This window comes from Canis aureus, chromosome 35, assembly GCF_053574225.1.
Source record: "Canis aureus isolate CA01 chromosome 35, VMU_Caureus_v.1.0, whole genome shotgun sequence".
Classification (NCBI taxonomy): Eukaryota; Metazoa; Chordata; class Mammalia; order Carnivora; family Canidae; genus Canis; species Canis aureus.
Window position 1 is genome coordinate 28,321,487 of NC_135645.1, and position 23,402 is coordinate 28,344,888.

The 23,402-nt window shown below is 35.9% G+C and overlaps 1 long non-coding RNA gene across 1 annotated transcript; it reads right to left on the minus strand.

Moving 5' to 3' along the window:
• Window positions 1-1,128: 1,128 nt before the first annotated feature.
• Window positions 1,129-21,456, minus strand: LOC144305172 (uncharacterized). The gene is made up of 3 exons (XR_013372210.1): window positions 21,077-21,456; window positions 1,665-1,742; window positions 1,129-1,332 (listed from the first exon to the last, which is right to left on the minus strand). It is a non-coding gene; the product is annotated as an uncharacterized LOC144305172 (long non-coding RNA).
• Between the last annotated feature and the right edge of the window lie 1,946 nt (window positions 21,457-23,402).

Here is a 23,402-nt window from a genome sequence, read left to right on the forward strand (position 1 = left end):
CTCTTTCTGTAATATCACAGTAAACATAGAGTTTACTAGATACCTAGAGTTCGTCCTTTGTTTTGTTAAGATTTTATTTATTTATTTATGAGAGATACACCGAGAGAGGTAGAGACACAGGCAGAGGGAGAAGCAGGCTCCACGGAGGGTGCCCAATGTGGGACTTGATCTCAGGACTCCGGGATCACGCCCTGGGCTGAAGGCAGGTGCCTAACTGCTGAGCCACCCAGGGATCCCCCTAGACTTCTTTATTGAAAATTAGACATGATTTAAAATCAGAAATCTTTAAAAAAAATAAAAAATAAAATCAGAAAAGGCTCTAAGCTGCAACATAGTAGTAAAAAGAATGTTGTTGAGTCTCACTATAGCTGTATTTTCTGGCATTTAATATCTTTGAAAAGTTTCATTATTTAACCAGAAATACTCTAAAATATTTAGTGGAAAAAAATCTCACTATAATTCAAGGTATTATGATTGAAAGAAATTTTTAATCATCTACACTGACCTCATCTAATTCTATATCCCTTTTCCTTGGTAGTTCCTTTTTATTTATTGATAGGCATCATCTAGGCAGAATATTTACCTCAGAATAAAGAGAAATTGCATACAATAGGGGAGATGACAGCATTTAAAATATTTATAATGTCCTCAGTTGCTGTGCAATATTTTTAAATGACCCGTGTTTTTGGTTTTAAGTATTGTGACATACGTTGACACAATTTGAGGTCTAGAATGTGATGTTTTTGCATAATGGTGCCACCCCATGAACCCTAAGAGAGGCAAAATGGGTTCCAGAAAGAATAAGTGCTATGTATTAAATTCATCAAAAATTATTTTCTGTAAGATCAATTCTCTCAGAAGACTTCTGAGATCTTTGCATTTCAATGTCAAATCATGCTGCTAACTGCAAGGTTTGTGTGGGCATTTGGGAATTGAAACGAACAACTCAAGTGGGTAAGCATTTAGCCTCAATATGGACCGATAATAACTCCAACTATAAAAAGTAAGTGGAGGGAACCCCTGCATACTTTTTGTTTCTAATGGAATGGTTGAGTGACAGGATTGCACATTGTCACAATAACACAAATGCTGCCCTATACTCATTGACCTTAATCCAAACACTCCATAATGAACCTACTTTTCAGAACGTTGATTATACCATTAGTTATATTTGAAGGTTGTTAGTTTAAATCCCGTTGATTGCCTTTAGATGTGCTGCTTAGCTTTCTGATAGTACACATTTTTTTTTACTCCGTAGGAGTTCTTTATTAAGGTAAAAAATCATTCAGTTTTTTTCTGCTCTCCAATCAGGACCAATCAATATCCCTAAGACTGAGAAAGGAAAACAAGATTACAGTGCTGCATATTTCAGGTTGTCTTATGGTGTGTGTGTGTGTGTGTGTGTGTGCACGAGCGTGTATACAGAAAGAGAGAGTGAGAGAGAAAAAGAGAATACGGCCAATTAAGTCCATAAATTATATCGTGATTATGGTTCTAAGAAGTAATGTATGCTTTAGGAAAAATACTTCAATATAGCGTAAAAATGGAATCAATAGTTGACTTTTTACTTATTTTAGACAGTTCAGTTTTTCCCAACGTTTTAAATTGAAATTTTTCTATACCTACAAAAATGTTGGAGGAATAGTACCATTGAACACTTGTACCTTTCACGTAGTTCACAAATTGTTAACAATTTGTCAGATTTTTTGCTGCATTTCATGTTTATCTCTCTGTTTTCTTTCCTTAGTAAAAAAAAATTGAGATTAAGTTGCAGATCTCATTATATTTCTCCACTAAAATTTGAATACATTTCTCCATTACCACAATACCATGGTCACTCTTCCCAAATTTAAGAATGATAAATAAATAAATAAATAAATACACACACACATACGTATGTATGTATGATATATATATTTATATAATCGTTCAGTATATGGTTAATATATATGTCTATATTCATTTTTTTCTTTTTCTAATGTCTTTCATGACATTAACAATATTAAAGAATCTAGGTCAGTTGCCTTACAGAAAGTAGCATATTTCATCTTACTTGATTGTTTCAACATTAAATTCAGAATACACACTCACACACACACACACACACACACACACACAAATGCATTTTGCAAGACTATTCTAAACAAGGTGTTTTGTGTTTTCCATTGCATCATATTAGAAGGCACACGAATGTCAGATGGTTCCTGTTACCAGCAACGCTAAATTTTGATTACTTGGTTAAGGTGATATCCACAAGTCTCTCCATTTCAAAGATATAATTTTACTCTTATAATTAATATGTCATCCATTGGGGGTGATATTACTAAATCATTTCATCTAGGTTTTAACATTTATTTGCATAGAACTATTCAAATTAATTTCTTTATTCCACATATAAATTTAATTATCAAAAATTATCTAACATCATGAATTTTCACATCATTCCCTTATATGTTCCTAATAAATTCTGACATGTAGCTTCCTTTTTATCTATATCTATATATAGATATAGATATAGATATAGATATAGATATATATTTAGGAATTCTTCTATCTCGTTTATGTTTAATGTTTGTTCCAGTCACTTAGTAAAGAGATCATAAATTTCAAATAGGAAGACTTTTGTTGTTATTATTAACATTATTTCATGGCTTCATGATCACAGAAATGTTATTTTTATTGTTTGAAATTTGTGGAATTAATTAGGTTTTTCTTTGTTGACCCAATGCCTACTCAGTTTTCAGGAGTGATCCATGTATGACTGAATGAAACAAAGGAAATGAAAGTACACAGATTAAGATGGAGCAAGTGAGCAAGGAAGTATATGTGTATACGAGACATTTACTATCTCCCTTCCATGAAGAGGAATGTTTGTAGAGATGAGATTCATAAGGGTCTAAGAATCCATCCTTTCCTCACGAATTTCTTATGGGGTTTTGAAACAAAATCTCCGTGTGGTATCTTGGCATGATTCATCTAAAGCTCATTAAAGGCACTTAGTTCATGTGACAAAGTTTTGTCCTAGGTCTGATGGGCCAATCTTTACAATAGGGAGTAATAGCTGAAACCCAAGACTATTTAGTGCCTACCTCAGGCCAGATTTGTGCAGGTGGCAGATTTTTGTCATAAAAATTGAGGAATATTAAGGTAATACTTAAGTATTAAATTGGTGAGATTAAATATTTCTGTAGTCTCAAACATCTTGGCTTAAAAATATTTAAGATTGTTTCTATGGTAGAAAAGAAAACAAATGAATATTTCAGAGACTGGAAGAATAGTGAGGGGGTAACAACAGACATTGATCAAAATAATGTATTCTTGGTAACCAAATATTTCAGTAATTTTTTTCTGAAATAGCTTTACTATGGCATCATCAAGTAATCTGGCTTCTCAAAACTGGATTTATAATAGTTTTTAAAATGACAATGTTTAATAAAGCCACTGAGATTGAAAATGAGCAAAAATAGATTGTGTAGCATCATATGGCCATTCAAGCTAATTATTTAGGAATAATGTACTTTGGCAAATGATATGAATGATTTATGCCATATGGCTGCTGAGGGATTCTTTAATATATCAGAACAGCCTATCTTTATGAAGATCACATGCTTTATTGTTAAAAAGTTTTACTGAATTTGTAAATCCATTTTAAATAGTAAGTGTTCCATCTTATAATGTTTTCTTATAAGACAATATAAGCTATTAATACTAAGAATGTAAGTCACACTGTGCCATCATTCATAATGCAAACATAAGAGTATGACAAACTTAAATGAAATTTAATATTAATAAATTAAGTGGAGTAAATATTAATTTAATGTAATTTAAAAGAAACAAATTAATATTGTTTATTCAGGATCCTCACCAGTATTTACCAGACCACAGAGAGTTTTCAAAGAGTCAAATGTTTACACCATCCAAAAACTATTAGGAGATACTGACTGAATTTAGGATAATGGTCTCTAATAATAGGAAAAAATCAAAATAAAATTTCATTTTATCTTTAAATAAAATACACTTATATAGTAATAAAATAAGAGTCTTCAAATTCACCACTACTGGTAACCGTATTTTAGTCAAGGAAAGAGAATTGAAACCTAATCATATAAATTATTCAGGAGAGAAAGTACAATGTTGAAGACCCCATCCTCCTTGGAGCTGGGTAAATTAACCCCTCACTTTAGCATTTCCCAGAGGATATCCAAGGCTCCTTAAGTCTGAAATCCATGTTAGGACGTGACATTATGACATTATTGACAGCACCACTGAGTACAGGATACCCTTACTGAAACTTTGGTCAAAGTTACCCAATGCGGTTCTTCTTTGTCAGTGATTCTGGTCTTTCTGGGGAAATCACCTATTTATTACTTTCCCAAAGCCATGAGATCACAAGAGTAATGATGAGGGTCCTATTCTGAGTACAAAGAAAATAAAAGGACCAGGTGGTGGACTCACTGTCTGCTTGCTCTACCAACGAATTGCAGAGAGGATTTTAGAGGGAGTCAGAAGCATGTGTAACGAACGATGTTAAACTTTGTAGAGTTTGTAAAGAGTCTTCATAGACTGATTGGGAGTTCAGCTTATACTGGGGGACTTTCCATGAGAAACAGGAAATATTGGGGCACCTGGGGGGCTCAGTGGTGGAGCGTCTGCCTTTGGTTCACTTCGTGACCTTGGGGTCCTGGGATCGAGTCCTGCGTCGGTTTCCTGCATGGAGCCTGCTTCTCCCTCTGCTGTGTCTCTGCCTCTCTCTCTGTGTCTCTCATGAATAAATAAATAAAATCTTTAAAAAAAAAATAGGATATATTATTCTCTCTCTTCTGTTGTGGAGAGTAAAAAGAAGACTTAATATCCAAATTCTTACAACAGTATGTACGTAACTTTAAAAAACATATACGTAAAGCAAGAGAAAATATAGGGAATGGGCTTTGGATTCTGCCAATATGGTTCAAGTCTCAGCCTGGTCACTACCTGGAAAATATTGTATTAACTCTACTTGTGTTCTGGCTACACATTGAGCTAATAATTATGAGGTTGTCAAAATTAAAACGCATTATGAGTGTAAAGAACTTAACATATTTCTTGGCATGCATTATGGCCTCAGTATATAGTAACTGATTAAAACTGTAGTTGAGGGGTGTCCGGGTGGCTCAGTGGTGGAGCGTCCCTGCATGGAGCCTGCTTCTCCCTCTGCCTGTGTCTCTGTATGTCTCTCTGTCTCTCTCATGAATAAATTAATAAACCTTTAAAAAAAACAAACTGTAGTTGAATGAGTATATTCATCCTTCAAACCACAGACTTACATTTATTCATTTAATAAGAGAGTCCTCCCAGTGCCACACACTCCCCAGACACGAGGGGATACAGCAGCGGATAGGACAAGCTACCTCTGCTCTATAGAGCTTAGAGTTAACAAACGAGAGACATTTAAAAAATATTAACACAAAATTATATTTGCACAGCCACAGAAAGTCCTGAAAGGAAAAGATTACAAGATGCTCTCCAAGAGGGAATACTAGATCAAATCTGGATAAGTGCTCCAGGACTTCGAGGACCAGATTCATTTGATGTGAACTTATTAATAATTAAGTTTTTCCTGTTCAAGTCCCTGAACAGTGATAAAGTGGCATTTGTGAATCCTTTCTAGGTTAACTTTGTGCTCTAGTACTAGATATTGCATTTCAGGGGCAAATTTTATGTAATATATACTGTGATGGGAGTGAGAGGGTTTTTACAAACTAGCTGGAGTTTGGTTAGGTGTTTATAATCACCAGCTTGGAAGAGATAGGCCTTGGCTTTATGAAAACATTTTGACTTTTGTTACCGTCCTTGTTATTGTGATGTTGTTGACAGTCTTATTGTTGGTAAAGAGTTCAAATGGCCAATTCCCTTGGGAGAGGCTTTAGCAAAAAAGAAAAATAATAATAATAATTAATTTGATCTGCATGATAAAATGATAGAATATTGTGCTTCTAAAATAAGCAAGTGGGGAGGAGAAAAGGACAGAAATTTGAAGACATGGACAATTCAGAGTCCAATTAAAGACTCTTTGGAGATAAGAAAAGAGAAATTTCCTAAGCTGTCCTATGTTTAAATGACCAGTTAAATTTGAAAAACAACGTTATCTGTCTTTTAGCCCAAAGTGGTTTCTGATTATGTGGAGTACTCACCCTTGTGTATCACCAAACTTTCAATAGAGACGATCATAAGAGTATTGTGTATCTCTTATTTGGGGTAATAAAAAGGAAGCTGAGTCCCATACTCAGTTTAGAGTAAGGAAGGATCAAACATACAAAGGAAGCAGGATTGTGGTGAGAAAGGAGGGTAGAGTAACACAGCTCCCCTTCTCTCCTGCCTTCAAGACCTCAAAGACATTAGTAAGGGAGGAAATGAAAATGGGTTCTTAAATAAGTTATTAAGATACTGGATGTAAAGATCACCATGAAAGATTGGAACACATGGGGATACTGGAGTTATAAGTGAATTTAAAAGCACTCACATGTTCTGCATATAATTTATTAATAAAGAATTATTTATGAAAAATATTAAAAACATGTGAGATAAATATTTATATTTAACACCAAAACAAATTTCATTGTCCAGTGGACAGATGTATTAAAACACACACACACACACACACACACACACACACACACTGGCACATGCACTCAGACACATACACACACAAATACAGCCATAAAAATAGGACAGATGTACTCAAGAACATTTGTAAAACTTAAGGCAGTGTGTGAAAATTTCTGCTTGAATTTCACACAGAAACTGCTAAAAAATAGAGTGTAGACCTTGTATGAACCGCATTTTCTACTGTCTCTGATACCTGGGCCCTCCAGACCACAAAAGGTTAACCTAACTCCTACAGACAGCATCAGACTCTCCAGCGGGCGTGCCATTCATACGCAAAGTAAGCCATCCACCGGGCGTTCCTTCTCCTTCCTTCTTTATTGGACTTTCACTTGGGGCCTCTATCCCTGGCCCTAATCTCCTCACAGGGCTGGTCTGAGACAGCTAAAGGCAATCCCCTCACTCTAGAGCCTGGCAAAATTTTTCAAATTTGTTAATCCCGAATCTGATTGGATTGCTTACCCTGCCTTGCCCATTCCTTCCCAGGAAAACCATTATAAAGTCTTTCCCTGGAAATTCCCTACTCTCTCTCAGCCTGTGACTAATACTGGTGTTCTCTTGCAGGGCCCTGCGTGGAGTGGAGCGATCTCCTGCTCCTCCGAACTGTGAGTCATCAATGGCAATCATTTCCTGACCTGCTGGCTTCACCATACCTGAATAATAATAAATCCTACATCCGCAGACAGACCTATCTTAAATAGAATAGTCAAGAAAAGTCAACTTAAGTCCATTATTCCATTCTTATGGATCCATCAGCTGATCTTTATTACTCTTCAAAGCAACACAAAGGAATATATGTAAATAAAGGTGTGAAATCATACATTAAATATCAGTTAAAAGGAAGATAGCTAGGAAAATGTGAAAAGAAAGCCAATCTCCTTTGAATCAATTGGCAATTTAGCATCATTTAAAGAACTAGTGGCCATTTTTCCTAATAAGTGCCCTGGGAGAAAGAATAAAAAATGTGCAAGTGCTGCTCTATATAAAATTAGAGATTAAATTTTAAAGGTTTTTTTTAAAAAATTATTAATTAGTATAGAGTGGAGCAGTTCTGTGAGGAAATGCTAAAGCATAAATCCAATTGGTTCTGGATAGCAAGATATTCAGCAAATGGAAACAGAGCTAATTAAAATGAAAACCATTCCTTGAACAAAGGCACTATGAGATGAAGAAGCACGGCCATTAGCAATGGAAATTAAAAAAGATTTTAGTTATAAACAATTTTTCACTTGACCAAGTATAACTATTGCAAGAAGAATTTATAATATTTGTCATTTTCAAAGATCGGCATTTTAGTCAACAAGCTAATATTAAATCAATCAGCAACAGTAAAAGCAGATTTTATACACTCATATGACATACATAAGAATTCTAAGATCAGGGCATCGATTAGATAAAAAAAACAACAACAACAGAAAACAACAAAACAAAACTCGTTCTGTTTGTCCATTTAACTTGCCTAAAATACTGCCATTTCATGATTGGTTCATGAGGTGGCCACACACTGAGAATGCCTCATCTGTAGCAGAATTACTGAGATGTGGTATTTTTCTATCTAAAGAAGCTATCCTATTAATATTATTGTACAAATAGAGCAATTTCTGCCAGTGATATATTTTAAATACTACAATATTGCTAGAGGGACTTCTCTCATGGAGAGAACTGTATTTTGATGAAGAGTAATGCGTATTTTTAAAATATTGATTACTTCAATTTTTTAAGAATATTTAAATAACAACTAAGAATAAATCATTTCTATTGGTTTCGGGTGTTAAATACATTATTCAAAAGCTAACCCTGATCACAATAAGAATATACTTTAACATTTACTCTGTAGCATTGTACTGTTTATTTGTAATTTACAATTACCAGAGATATATTTTGCATCTCAAAAATCTATAGAAATGATATTAGCTGTGGAGATTACATTCAGAAATCTGGCCTGACGCTTCTAGATTTCGAATTACACCCCCACTATTTAGTAATTACTTTTAGGAAAATTTTCTAACCCAGCTGGATCTAATTTCTAAGTAAGGATTACAGAAGTACCCATCTCTTGGGATTCTTTTTTAGGTTTAAAATGTAAAACACCTCATAGCTAAAGCTGTTTAAACTCTTCTTTTATACTTTGCCACCCCACCCCCACCCCCACCAACGTGGTGTACACAAGCTCAACTTCCAAAGCTACACCTATAGTTCTCTTTGTGGCTTTCAATGGCTAAGCCCTCCTTACTTCCTGCGTGGCATGCTGGGTGTGCTAGTAATCAATCAAACAACCCTCCACGATGACTCACAGAATTGGTGTGTAACTATTCCCCTGTTCTCATTTGTGTTTACCTAAGTACTAGAAAGTCAGTGGAAAAAATCTCTAGTTGTTTATGGTATAAACTGGTTTATGAAAAATCCCTCCTCCCTTCCTTCCCCTGGGTCATTTTCCCCCAAACCTAGATTCACGTGGATTCTCGTCTCATGGTCAGCATGTGGGTGGCCTCGTACTAATACAGTCATTACCAGAAGTGGTCCTAGAAAAAAACAGATCTCCAGCATAAGATTTTGAAATGGAAACAAGAAAGCTACTGCTGTTGATAAGTAGAGAGTTAATAGTATTTATCATGCAATAGCATTGAAATTAGTAAGATTTTCCCAGGTGGAGGAATTAGGGTAGAATACGGGTAACAGGGGGATATATTGGTTCATGCAGTAGCTCTAGTTCTCTGAGTTACATAATACGATTATTTGTTCAGTGTAACCCAAACAGTGAAGACAGGGAATGACTCCTGTTGGCCAACCACCAAGGCAAGACATGAGGTGAAAACCAGAAAGCACGTATGGAGGCTTTTGAAAAGCTAGACTTCTATGATTGGAGACAGACTGGTCTGAACCTTCCACCCATGACTTTAGAGTAGCTTAGTTACAAGGGAGGATGAGATAGACTGGTACTCCTGTGTGAGATCCAAACTCAAACGTACAACTGCCTAGTGGCTGTGTGATGTCTCACTGGCTGACGGTGTTTCCCTGGGGGATGAACACATTTCATTTATTAAAGGAATAAGGAATGGCCTATTGGTGGATGGGGAAGGACAAATAATTAAGACAGTGCTATCAATCCACTGTAGATCTGGATTGAGTGTACATAGGAGATATTTTAAGGGAGATAAGCTCTCTATTGTAATGAATGGTGACAGAACTCCAGGGTCACTGAGGCCCCTTGGCAATACCAGTGAAGCACGGTGGATATGTTCCTCGTGAAGGACACTCCTCACTGTGATTGTGAACAAGAAGCTCTGAATCACGAAGGCCTGTGACAGTGGCTGATAGACCCTAGTATTCCAAAGGCAGTGAAAACTGCCACCAGTGGTGATTTTATGTGACTTGTATAAAGGTCGAGACCTCGTGAACAAAAGGCTGAGCTCAGTGGCTACATTGTGAAGTCATGATCTTCAATCCAGTTTACAGATCTGAGACATTTCCTTAAAATGTGAGAACATGATGATATAGAAGACAAAACCCTTTGATGAGAGACACTTCACTGCCCGAGACTCCAGTTCTCCCCCAATGAGCTGATCAATATTTCCCTCATCCCTCCCCAAAAAGCCTTTTTTTTCTGGAACTGGAGAAATAAAGAGATCTTTTGAGGAATAATGGATACAGTATCACCCTACACTACCCTGGTTCTTCTGTCAATTAATTAATTAATTTCAGACAGAGCCGATTTTACAGCGAGGGAAGTTGTCACCGATAAAGAAGGGCATGATGTAATGACCAAGGGGTCACTTCTCTAAGAAGACATAACAATTCTTAACATGTATGTGCATAACAATAGGGCATCAAACTATGAGAGGCTAAAACTGACTCAAGGAGAAGTAGATGAATCTCTGATCATAGTTGGAGACTGTATAGTTGGAGACTCTCTGAGCTGGACAGACCCAGCAGGGAGAAAATTAGTAAGGACATCGTTGAGCTCAACACCATCACTTAAGCAGATGCACTTTACATCTATATAATACTTTGTCCAAAAACCCCAGAATAATCATTCTTCTCAGGTGTACATGAAATAACTAGACCACATTCTGGGCCATAAAACATGTCTTTTGACATTTTTAAAAATAGAAATCATGCCGTGTCCGCTTTAAGGCCACAAGGGAATTAAACGAAAAATCAGTAACAGAAAAAGAATTGGAAAATCGTGAAATATGTGGCGATTAACAACACACTTCTGTATGACAGAAAAGTCGAAAAAGAAATCTCAAGCGTGATTTAAAAACTAGACTAAATGAAAATGAAAACCCACCTTCTCAAAATTTGTGAGAGGCAGTAAAAGCCGCAACATCTTGAAAAATCATTAACAGGCTGAAGAAAATTTAATTTTGTGGTGGGTCAGAATAACACCTTCAGAGATGTCCCTACCCTATCCTCTGAAACCCGTAACTACATATGATACCTTACTTGGGAAAAGGAACATTGTAGATGACATCAAGTTAATAATTTGGGTTGGGGTGATTCTCCAAGTGGGCCCAATGACACCATGATCATCCCTCTTTGAGGGAAGCAGGAGGGTCAGGGGTGGAGACGTGACACCTAAAGCAAGGGTAAGTGGTGCTTTCTGAAGGTGGAGGAAGGGACCACGAGCCAAGGATGCAGTTGGCTTCTAGCAGCTGGAAAAAGCAAACAGGCTGCCCCGTAGAGTCTCCTGGAAGAACACGGCCCTCAATTCCTTGGGAGAACTATTTAAAACTGCAAAGGGTCATCTTGCAGAGAGAACGCTGATTAGCCCTACAAACTCTGGGTATTCGTAGTTTATATGTCCCCTTGGCATGGTCATTGCTTCACGTGTTCTTATTCAGAAGTGTCCTCCGGGACCTCTCAGTAGCTGAGCTACTGGGCCCTTAGCGATAACAACAGTTCCAACATGCCAACATGTTCCCAATGTCTTTTGTACGGTTTCCAGGTTTTCACAATTCAGTCCCTGACTTCACTCTGACAGATCACCTTTGAACACTCAACTGCCTTGGAAATTCCAACATCCTGATCACTACACCCTAGAGTCAAGGTTCAGCCCTTCCTGCCTTCTGTCCTGTAAGATGGGGGCTTCTTTGGAAGCCACTGGAGCTTCAGGGCAACTCTCAGTCTCTACTAATGGGTTTTCAATTGTGTGATAATGACCCTAAACTCTTCATTACCTTCCTACAGCCTAGTACCACCATCCAGTGCCAGTGTCCTCCCATCTATCACACCCCCTGTGGCTGGCAGGTCATTCACCGGCCAGGAAGACTGACCTCTCAAGTACTAATACCTTGCTGAGTCATTGGCTTGAGCAGGATCCAAGAATAACAACAGGGCCTTGACTTGGAAATGGATGTAGGACGTGAGGAAGCAGAACTCCCACCAGCCCCATCCTCCCAGTTTGTGCCTCTGAACAGCATACTCCCAGGTCCGCCACAGGGAGCTCCAGGCTTCTCAGATTCTTGAGCTAGTTTGGTTTGAGTTGATAAGACTGTGCTCTGTGAATGTGCTTTTTCCCGTAGATATCAGCCAAAGATAGCTCATTTCAAAGCACATAAATACATACCAGTATTTTACCCCTGTGAATGCAGTCATGGACACTAATTTACATAAAGTATAATATTTGTTATTTACTAATCCCCAAATCATGTATTCTTGACTGAAGAGTTACAGCAGAAAAAAAAAAAAAAAAAAAATCCCTGTAATCATGTGCACTTTCTTTCCTGGCTGCTGTATTAAGCTGTTGAGTGGCTCTCCGAAGATCTGGGAATGTTGAAATACTATTGCAGATTTTTTTCCATTTTGTCCAACAGAAAATGGCATAAATAGGCTGTTTTTCATTCTCTTTATTCCATTTACCAAATAATTGTCTTTTTCTTAATCAACCTTCCTTTCGAGCTTTGGTTCATTTTTATTGTGTGAAAAATAAGCAGCAATCCCTTAGACATTGACTGCAGCAGTTTTTATGACTATGCTACGACCCCAACTCTTTAATTTGTTTTGCTTTTAAGCATTTGATGAATGATTCTAAAAGGGTGTTTTTTTCTTCCTATGTATATGTAAAGTATTTCATGCTGTAAAATGTGGTGGCACAGAGGATAGATATCAGCTGTTTCAGGTTTTCCTTTTCTGGGAAAGTGTTTTGCGGTGCTGTCAAATAACTATCCCAGACACATTTCCATGTCACCAGGGCCTAATAATTTGTTGGATTTTAAGAAATTCAAAGGTCTTTATTTTCAGTGACTTGGGCAAAATAAGCTAAAATATATTAGGAAGAAGATTTCCTTTAATTTAAAATTTGGAATTTATGATGTTCCCATTTCTCTTCCCCGATAGGAATTTTTTTTTTCCATCCTAAAATACTTACATAACATGCATGTTTCCATGGCTCTCTTTGGTCTTTCGGTCTCCAAAAAAAGAGAACTAATATAAATCGTAAATATTATTTCCAATAGCAGAGACTTACTGGAGTAAATAGGTTTCAAATGGGTTTTTGAACTTAGAGGGTGGAGTATTAGCAAAATGGAAAAAGTAAGATAAAGTGTAATGGGGCAATGCCAGAAATGTTCAAGGAAAGCTGCGGTGACTCATATTTCTGTGAAATCCAAGGCCTTCAGTGCTGGTGAGTATAGTTGGGGAAAAAAAAATGGAAACATCTAGCAACACAGCTTGCTTAGGAAACCATACATAAGGCGCAGTTGCTGGCATGTAGCAAGTAGAAGGCTAGTGGTGGAAATGTATCCGACAGGATGCCAGCCACTTAGCAGGTGTCTTTTCATTTGATCTTCATGAGAACCCTGTGAGATAAATATCTCCATTTGGAGATTTTCTTTTTTTGTGTTTGAAAGGACTCTTAGAAAAATAAAACTTTGCAACTACAAAATGGCAGAAAAAAAATAATGTAATCGAGTTCTTCTAACATGTTTGTAATGTCTGCCGACTTCCAACTTAGGACTTTTGACCCAATGTGATAGTCAAGTACCGATAGAATTGTATCTGTGTCATGGAAATAGCTCTGGTCCTATTATAGGAAGGGAAAAGGACTTGCAATATTCTAAGCAAGAGATCCTGAGTATGTGAAGCATGACTGGGCAGTGGGTAACATGTTTAGATGTTTTAAAAGATGTAGTCTCTGGGGATTGCTATAATTGAACTATTTGCAAATTTCAAAGAAACATGTAAAAAATAAAAATAAACTGAGACTAGTACTGAGAAAGTGAAAGAGGCTTTTCTATCTGTTTGGGTGGAGTCAGATTATACATAGGGATGTGTCAGGTGGGTGAGTAGAGAGAGAACATTCTAGACCTGAAGCATAGTCAACTCAACAATAAGGAATTCTGATACAGTAAGATTCTATGTTAATCTAATTGCCTTTTTAAGATACTCTTTGATCTGAAATAGTTTATGTTTTAATTTGTTTTATTGAATTTATAACATTTGAGAGGAGGGCTGTGGATATAATATCTGTATCTGGATTAAAAGCAAAGTGCAAACTTTGTGAACATGTGAAAGCCCAGTTTTTTGGGTTTTGTTTTGTTTTGTTTTGTTTTTTTGACATGTTTGCTGTTGTAGCTATTGAAGTCTTGGTGTAATATATATAGAGAAGTATTTTGGACTGGAAAATACAGCTCTATAACATTTCCAACTATTGGCAAAAAAGAGAAAAATCAATTTTAATTTTGTTTTGTGTCTATAAATAGGAAGTATTTGTAAATGTGAAGTTTAACTTGACATTCTCCAAAAGAAAGTTAAGAAAAGTCCAACTTTTCTGAAAGTATTTCCCATGGATACAGCCAATATTATTCTTAGGTTTGAAGTGTTGCTTAAAAGAAAACACATCAAAGAGAATTTTCAAGACCCAAAAGAGAGAAGAAGCAAAGCTTGTGTGAGAGCATTAGGAGAGTGTTGGGTGTAGTGGGAAAAAAAAATAATAATAATAAATAAATAAAATAAAGAAATACAATATCATTAAGTATTATTTTTTCTCTTATTAGTAACATAGGAAACAGTATCTGGTTAAAGAAGAAAAAATAAAAAATAAAATTTAATGTGTAAATATGAAGCAGGATATAATGGATTCCTTAAAAAGAAAAATGACTTCTTCCGGGAAGAAATAGATTTATGAGTGAAATATACCTAGATCATGTATTAACTGAAGTAGTTATCGCGACTATTTTATTTATACTTTATACCCCTTGAATAAAGCTAAATGATAATACCCAAAACTAAGTAACATAATTGTAAACAGGAAAGACAGAGTTGTTTCTATCCGTAATTGCATAATTGCAGTGCTAGCACACTGCTGAACAAAATAGTCATATACCATGAACCATGTCTGGAATCCACAGAACCAGAGCTCGAGGCAAGAGCTCACCTGAGGGGAATTTATTTGGAAGTCAATCACAGGCAGCAGGCCTGCATAACTAGGCAGAGCGAAATAGGGAAGGAGGAAAAGGCAATTAGTAAAAGCCAATAAAGGATTATTATAAAGTTGGCTACCACTGTGGGTAATGGTGTACAATCCTACTGGGAACGTCTGAGTACTCCTACAAAATGCATTTCAGAATTGTCTGCCGAGCAATGAAAGGGAGAATCATTTATCTATTGGCTCTTAACTCTTACTGATTAAGGATTGCCCTGGAGCAGGGGAGGAGGAAATTCATCCTTCTTAGAACCAGTTTAAAAATCCGTGAAGGTCAAGTGAGCTCCAGCAGGTATCCACCTGTCTGGAATCATAGACTTCTCAGGTCATGGGCAAAGTGTGTATGGTACATACTTGAGGTGAGGCAATGAAAGCTCCAAATGGGACAAAGGCCGCACAAAACTGTGTCCTAGAGCTGTGGCTGACATCCGATGAGGGATGAGGCCCAAGCAGATGTGAAGCAATGGGGAAGTGCCCCGGGTCTCTTCATGCCCCTGCAGGGACTATTATCCCTTCCCCAGTTGAATTAAGTCCATCACCAAACCCTTGATGTGGATATCACTAAACTCTACAGGAGACAATGCAGGAGAACTAGTAGGACAAATTCTATTAATTTTGTCCTGTATTCACTCTAGTAGATATTACTTAAAATCGTGTTTTACTTGCATTTTAAAAATTTTATGTTGTAGTTTTTGGTCACAGTTGTATTTGGAATTCCATTATAATTCCTTTGTGTTCCAAATATTGTGTAGAGACATGTATCTTTTCCCAAGAAGAAGACATTTTTTATTTCTAATGTTTTGATTAATTCCTTATTTTAATGTACCGCATATGGATGTATTGTGGCGAGTATGATATCTGGCCTTTGATCTCCGTTGAGTCTTTATTATCTCTTCATAATAGGTAATTTGTTTACAAATACCTCTAACAACCATATTCAAAGTTAACTCTGGTAGCATGCTAGAGTATGAAGATAGATCATAAGCTGGATGTCACGTGAAAGGTCAAGTTAGCCAGATGGTTTATCCACTTAGTAAATCCTAACTGAGGAAAAGGGAGTCTAAGCAACTTGTAAAGGCATTGGAAAAAAAAAATTGGGAGAGAGACTCTCTAGTTGAGGAATTAAAAAAAAAAAAAAATTAAACAAAAGGACTGCAGGTGCCAAACAACTGGAAGCAAAGAAGTGGTTCAGTGTTCAGAAAGCCAAAGGCGTGGCAAGGCAAGAAGAGAGTTGGTCAGAAGCCACATTTTGACGGTGCATCTCAAAACTGCAAGGACAGTGCTGTCTGGAAGGGACCTTTTAGGTTCTAAAAAAGATCACGGTCAGTCTCCAGGCTTGTCCCCCCACCCCCACCCCAGGATCAATGCAAGCTTGAGATCAGGTACCTGATGAGCACCTGTATGCTTGTAGTGAGCCAGACTTTTGCTGAATTAATTGTGATGTTGTCACCTCAAGTAGTTAACACACTTAAATGCTGAAATCTAACTCTGTCTAGTGAAGCTGTAGAATGTTTTGCTACTTTTATATTAATATAGCTCACATTTGGGGAGCACTTATTTTGTTCCACATTTTGTATTTTAATTCTCTCAACAAATGTATGTGTTGGATGATATCTTCCCAGCTTTATAATGCAAAAAAAAAAAAAAAAAAAAAAAAGAAAGAAAGAAAGAAAGAAAGAAAGAAAGAAAGAAAGAAAGAAAAGAAAAAAAGATGCTCAACTCTGTGAAGGAACTTGTCTACATTAAAACAGCTAGAAAGTGTTAGAGGAGGATTTCAACACAGGAAATCTGACTTAGAGCTTGGGTTCACTTTTATGTTGCGTAGATATTTACCGCAATGTCAATAACAAAAAAATGTTATTTTTTGCTGCAATGTGATAAAAAGTTTTTTTTCATATAGATAAAGATACAGATTTTTATTCTGCTACATTTCCAGTACATCAGTTCTATAAGAGAAATAGCTACAATAGTGTGTGCTGGGCATATTAGATATAACTCTCCTTCCTTGATCCTGCTCAGTATTTTCCACGTTTTAGAGATAAGGACATGAGACCCAAAAAATAAATTTCCCAGAGTAACAGTACTATTAAGAAGAATAGGGGGAAAAAATATGTCCACATGCTTTAGCTTTTACTGCTTTGCCAATATGAGAAGAATCTACACTGGATGCAGCTATTCTGGGCATTACCTTTTGTCTCCATGCTCAAGAAGTGCGGTGGAACCACAGACTGGATGCTGGGCAATCATCCAGCAAGACAATGAACATAGAAGAAAGAGCTGCTAAATGCCATTACCAGAGCCATGTTAGAGGAATGAGTCCACTCACATATTTATAAGACTTATCAGCCATGAGCCAATGGGAGTGCGTAGTGTGTGATCCCCAAAAGCATGACAATAGGAAAGGCTTTGACTGAGAATTACATTCTTTCTATCTCCCAGCCTTATGGTTCCCAATGATGTTAAACTGAGGATTTATAAAATACAGAATTTTTTTTTTTGCTCTTTTCCACACTAAAAAGGATAAACTAAACCTATAAATAAAAAGTGGTTGGTTTTTGGCTTGTCTAGTTCCAGCTAAATGGTCTGGGTTACTCAATTAACTATGAGCAAAATGATAATCGTCTTACAGTGATTCAACACAGTGGAACAAATTCTGTTCAATCAAAAGAAACAATTCATCTAGTGGAAACTTTTCTAACTGGCTTTTTTGCTCCAACCTAAAATCCTTTTCACTGCTTCCATCTTGGCTGCTTATGAGACTAGTCAATCCTATCTATATCTTCTACCTGAATGAGACAGCATAGGCTTAAACTGGGCTCAGAAAATATTTTAGGTAAAGAGTTAGGGGGTAAATACTTTTGGCTTTGAGGGTCACACAGTTGCTTTCATGACTACTCCATTCTACTGTTGTAGCCAAGAACAGAGATGATATGTAAGTAGTTGATTATGACTCGGTTCCAACAAAACATTTTGAACACTGAAATTTGGATTTTTGTATAATGTTCACGTGGCATAAAATATTATCCTTTTTTGATTTTTTAAAATTATTAAAGTAAATATAAGAATCATTCTTAGCTTGTGAGTAGTATGAAAGCAGGCTGTTGGCTAGATTTTTGTCCCTAGGTCATCACTGGCTGACCATTGATTTAAAGAATCAAATATAGAGGGGCAGCCCTGGTGGCTCAGTGGTTTAGCAGCGCCTTCAGCCCAGGGCCTGATCCTGGAGACCCAGGATCAAGTTCCAAGTCTGGCCCCTTGCGTGGAGACTGCTTCTCCCTCTGCCTGTGTCTCTGTCTCTCTCTGTGTTTCTTTCATGAATAAATAAATTTAAAAATCTTAAAAAAAAATCAAATATAGAGAACAAAGTGATGGTTACCAGAGGTGAAGGAAGGAAGGGAATGTGTAAGAGTGGTGAAGGAGAGTGGGAGCTTCAGGCTTCCAATAATGGAATGAATAATGAGTATGAAAAATACAGCATGGGGAAACTAGACAATGGTATTGTCAAAGTGCTGTATGGTGACAGATGGTAGCGACACTTGTAAAATAGCATGACATATAGAACTGCTCCTTACACCACTATTTTTACACCTAAAATTAATATAGCATTGCTTGTCAACTATACTTCAAAAATACAATTATATAAAAAAATAAAATTGAAGAAAGGAAACAAATAAGATCTTTTATTCAAAAGGACTAATGCTCAATGTTGTCAGTTGTTACTTTACAATTTGTCAAAGACATTTGAAAATAAGAAACGGGTTTGGTGCAGTTAAGTAACCATAGGAAGGCTAGTTTGACTCTAAGAAAGAGCAAATGTATAGTGTGAGCAAAGTTATATAAGTTATTCGCGTTTCATTGATTGTATCTCTAATGGTTTTTGTAAACTTAAGCAGGTGCATAATGTGTCTGTATCCTTATTAATCTTAGTTGTGAGAATTACACTAGGATTTGATTAGAAAATATTAGAGAAATGGGGAAATTATGAATACCCCATGTATGAACGAAAATTCTGTTTCTATTTTCTATTATATTACATAGAGCTATAAATTGTTTATTTGTGTAATGGATAAAATATTAAGAAATATGTACAATTCTGGAGATAAGGAAGAAAAGAAGCATTATTTCAACTGCAATGGTTATATATATATATATATATATATATATATATATATATATCATAATTTCCATTCTCAGTTACTTCAGCACAATAAGGGAAAGAAAAAATCGACTATGAATATAATAAATAATAAAAATGTATTTGATAAAAGCATCAACATATAATGTGTTTGGAACATCATTATGTCATAAGCAGTGGCAACTAGTTAATTGTGATAATTCATTTAAAAAGATTACGATTCCAAGGAAGTCAGAAAAAGAGCCAAGCCCTCAAGGAAATGGAAAAGTACTCAGAACATAGGATGTAAGCAACTTCTACCTGAAGAACATATTCAAAAGCAAGTATTTAGTGAAGAATTTTTGAATAATGAAAACGCTGACAAAAGATCTTCCTTTTACAGAGTGGAGACATTTAAAATAATGTCTCCCTCAATCCTTTGGGTTTACTTCACTTTGTTCTTACTATTAAGAACCCAGAAGAATTGAAACAAACAAACAACCCACAAATGGATTCTTTTCTGATCTGTTTGAGTGTTTGGGAAAGTAAACAAATCTGTATCTTTGTTAAGTAACCCTTTTCTATCTCACTGATGAGCTGGAACCCTGACACAGTGGAAAGCCAATATCTAAACACCTGGGAATCCTGTTCTCCACTCCCGGGGAATCCAATAATCACATCCTTCTCTTCTAGATGTACTTAAAATAATATGTAACATGGTCAGGAACGTGTGGATGCTGGTTAGGTTGGGGCTTATAGGAGATCTAGGCAGAAAGAAATTCCACCTGTGTTCTAGAGTTCTTTGTTCTCAAAACACATTGCACACCTGAAACTAATATAACACTTGTATATTAACTATACTGGACTTTTAAACATTTTTAAACACAGAAGCTAGCTAGGAAAAAAAAAAACAGTGCATTCTCTGTAACTGTTGGGGCATCCCCTCTGTCAGTTATGAGACACTCTTTTCGGATTTGCTTTAAGAACCAATTTCTACTTAGACATATGTTTCTAAATGGTCTGTGCTAGCAACAAAGGTATTTAAGGAAGAATTTGAGCATCTTCTAGCTCTTAGTTTCACTATTCAAGAAAGTGTCCTAGTGACCTCTTTTAGCTAACCCTCCATGAAATGTAAAGAAAGTCATCCTCCTCCGGTAATGGATGTAAGACCATGAAGTCTATTCTTATTCAAATATATGTGAAATTTGCAAATGGACTTTCACCTAATTCAATGAAATCAGCTTCATTGAAGTTAGATTCTGTTTGGAATCTTCCATTGAATTCTTGAATTCTGTGCCAAATGGCTCTTTGGGACCACATCTGCATTCTTTATTGACAAGGAACACAACCGTGGCATGATACTTTATTTTTAATTAGAAAGGTGGGTGAAGAACTGATCAGGAAAATCCAGGAGGTTTACTCCATTTCTTAAGAACTCTCGGGAGGTATTTGGAACCACAGTTGCCGTTGATCTGTGTCATTTGAGGCTTCTTTGATGAATATTGTCACAATGCCTTTTTTTGTCTATTCACTTTGAGTGAATGCTGTTATGTATTAAAGCTCAACCCAATTCTAATGTTTTGTTCTAAAATATGTCCCCAGAAGATATCTGAATGTTGGATAAAGGCCTCCCTTTATTCCAAGGGGAGCTTTTGAAATATCTAAAAAAAGAGCTTTGGAATTTTTCTAGGTTTTGGAGGAAGCCTCATTAATGAACAATGATCAGCCTTTTTCTTTTTTGGTACATACTCCAGAGTATTCCATTCCATATCAGTAATGTAATGGCTTGTGAGGTCTAATTATTCTACTTATAATCAAGAAAAATGCCAAAGAGTGATGTGGTCATTGTATACGAATCTTCCTTGCTCCCCCCCAATTCATATGGAAACACTTACATTGCCTGGGAAAACATCTCCCTCTGATATTAGTCAGGATGGTGCATCTTTGGTGAACAGTTGCCGTCATGCTGCCTTGGCCCGGCCCATGGATGTATCTAGTGGTGTAAATTAGATCTGTGGGTTTTCTCTTCCACTTTTATAATGTAAATGCTGTCTCTGAAATAGCTATCTGGCTTCAGAGAACATTGGGAAATATTTCATTGATGAACATCTTGATATTTCTTTTGCCCTACTTGATAATGTTACTGCTGGAATAGTTTACATCTCAATAATCATGGTCAGGTACGTTGTGTTTCTCTTTTCTTCTGAGTCAAAGAACCATGTCTTATATTTACCATGGATTAGTCCCCCACCCCTTTGATAGCTTTAGAATCTGGACAATCATATCGTTCTGTTTTTGGTGCCATCACAGAAGTCTTTATTATACTTCAATTATTTCCTTCCCCCAAAATACAAATGACCTGCCCATGCCCCCATAGAAGAAACACGCACTTGGACAGAGTCTTCCTCTTTCATGCCATCTAAAAATACATTTTCATATCTCATTTCTGTATTTCATGGAACAACTCCAGGTTCCTGGACATCATATAAGAGTGCGGATAAATGCTTGCTTATCGTGTCTGCCCTAATAGACTTTGTTCTTACAGGTACCTACAAAAGTTTCTGGCCAGAATGAGTATCAAGTCCTTTAGAACATTTCATTTAGTTTTGTTCACTAGGTTTTAAATATGTTTTACTTTGATTAGCAAGCTGTTATTTCTCTTCAATTTATTTCTTTTCTTCCTCCAAGAGTGTGCATTTTTGAGCCAAATAAACTGTAAGTTTTGGCAAACAAAAATAGACTTTTTTTGTCAAAATGTAGAACATCTCCTAAACAGTAGATACCTCAGGTTATTGTAGCTTCTAAAACAAAATACTTGTTGGTATTATTTTTAGTTAATTTATCACTTACAGAGATTGCATCGTTTCACTTGTCATAAAAAGTGTAAATGTTTTTTCCCAGATTCTTACATTTAAAAAAACTATGCCAAAAAAGGAGAAGGAAGAGAAGGAGTAAGAAGACAAAGAGGAGAGATTCAATATTGGATAACTGAATTACTTACCCAAATCACCACAGTCTTTCCTATTTTATATTTAAATTTTGATTTCTTATACCTGCCTAATGAAGTCCCTCCATGCCATCCCATGCCTCTTGTGAAAGTTTTTAAGAAATCACTATGTGTTTCAATTCATTAAGTATATGAAATATATGAACATAGCAAATACCTTAGACTATAAATTAAGGATGAACACATAGTTAAATTTTATCTAAAAGCTTTAAATATTTAATATCTATTCTTTAAAATATTGCTTTAGACGTGCAGTCTAATCAGTTAAAAATATGATTTCATATAACAAACATTTACAGCAGAGCATTATTGTGAATATTTAATCCCATATTTTCTTAAATTTACCTGAACAAATATATGTACTAGGTTCCATCAGAAAGGAACATTTAAAACAAGTCAAATCTCATAAGCATGCCATTATCACTTAAAATATGTAATTCTTATTTCAAAATCTGGAAAAAATTAATAATAAAACTTCTATCATTCACAGAGTAGTTTAAAATGCCTCATATCTTCTCAAGAATTTTTTAAATTGATTCCGTTTTCCTAGTTTTTTTTTTTTTCTTTTTCTGCTGCGTTGTCTTGGCATCTTACACAGTAGCTATAAGTATATATAATATTACAGTATACTGCTTTATTCTGTTTTACATACAAATCAAAGTTTGCCAAATTAAGATTCAGAATCTATGGAATAAACTTCTTAATTTATTTTTTATTTATAAAAATAAATGTTCATGATTTGCTAAATTAGCTTTCTTTATTGGAAATAGTTTTGTGGCATCAGAAAAAATCTCCTTTGAGTTTGGTGTCTTCTTAGGAAAGTGAAAGAAGAGAGAAGGGGCTTTCTGCTATATTTTTCAAAAATTCTTCACCTTACCATTTTTAGGCCTCTAACCTGAAATACATTCTTCTTTGTGAAGTTTGTAACAATTATTTAGATGGTTGATGATCCACATACCATTTCTTTATTGGGGCCACCAAGCATGTTTGTAGTATTTCACCACTAAAGGAGACTCAGTGTTAACTTAGGTGTGGCTTTTTCACTTTGAGATAACACGGCACATTGGGGAGATACATGACATATCATCTTCTACATATAAGTTACTCATAAATCGAGAACATTTTTTTATGATTGATTTTGAAACTTAATCTTGGAATTTATCAGACTCAAACATAGCAAGACCTGCCACGTAAAAATAAATCGCACGTTTTAG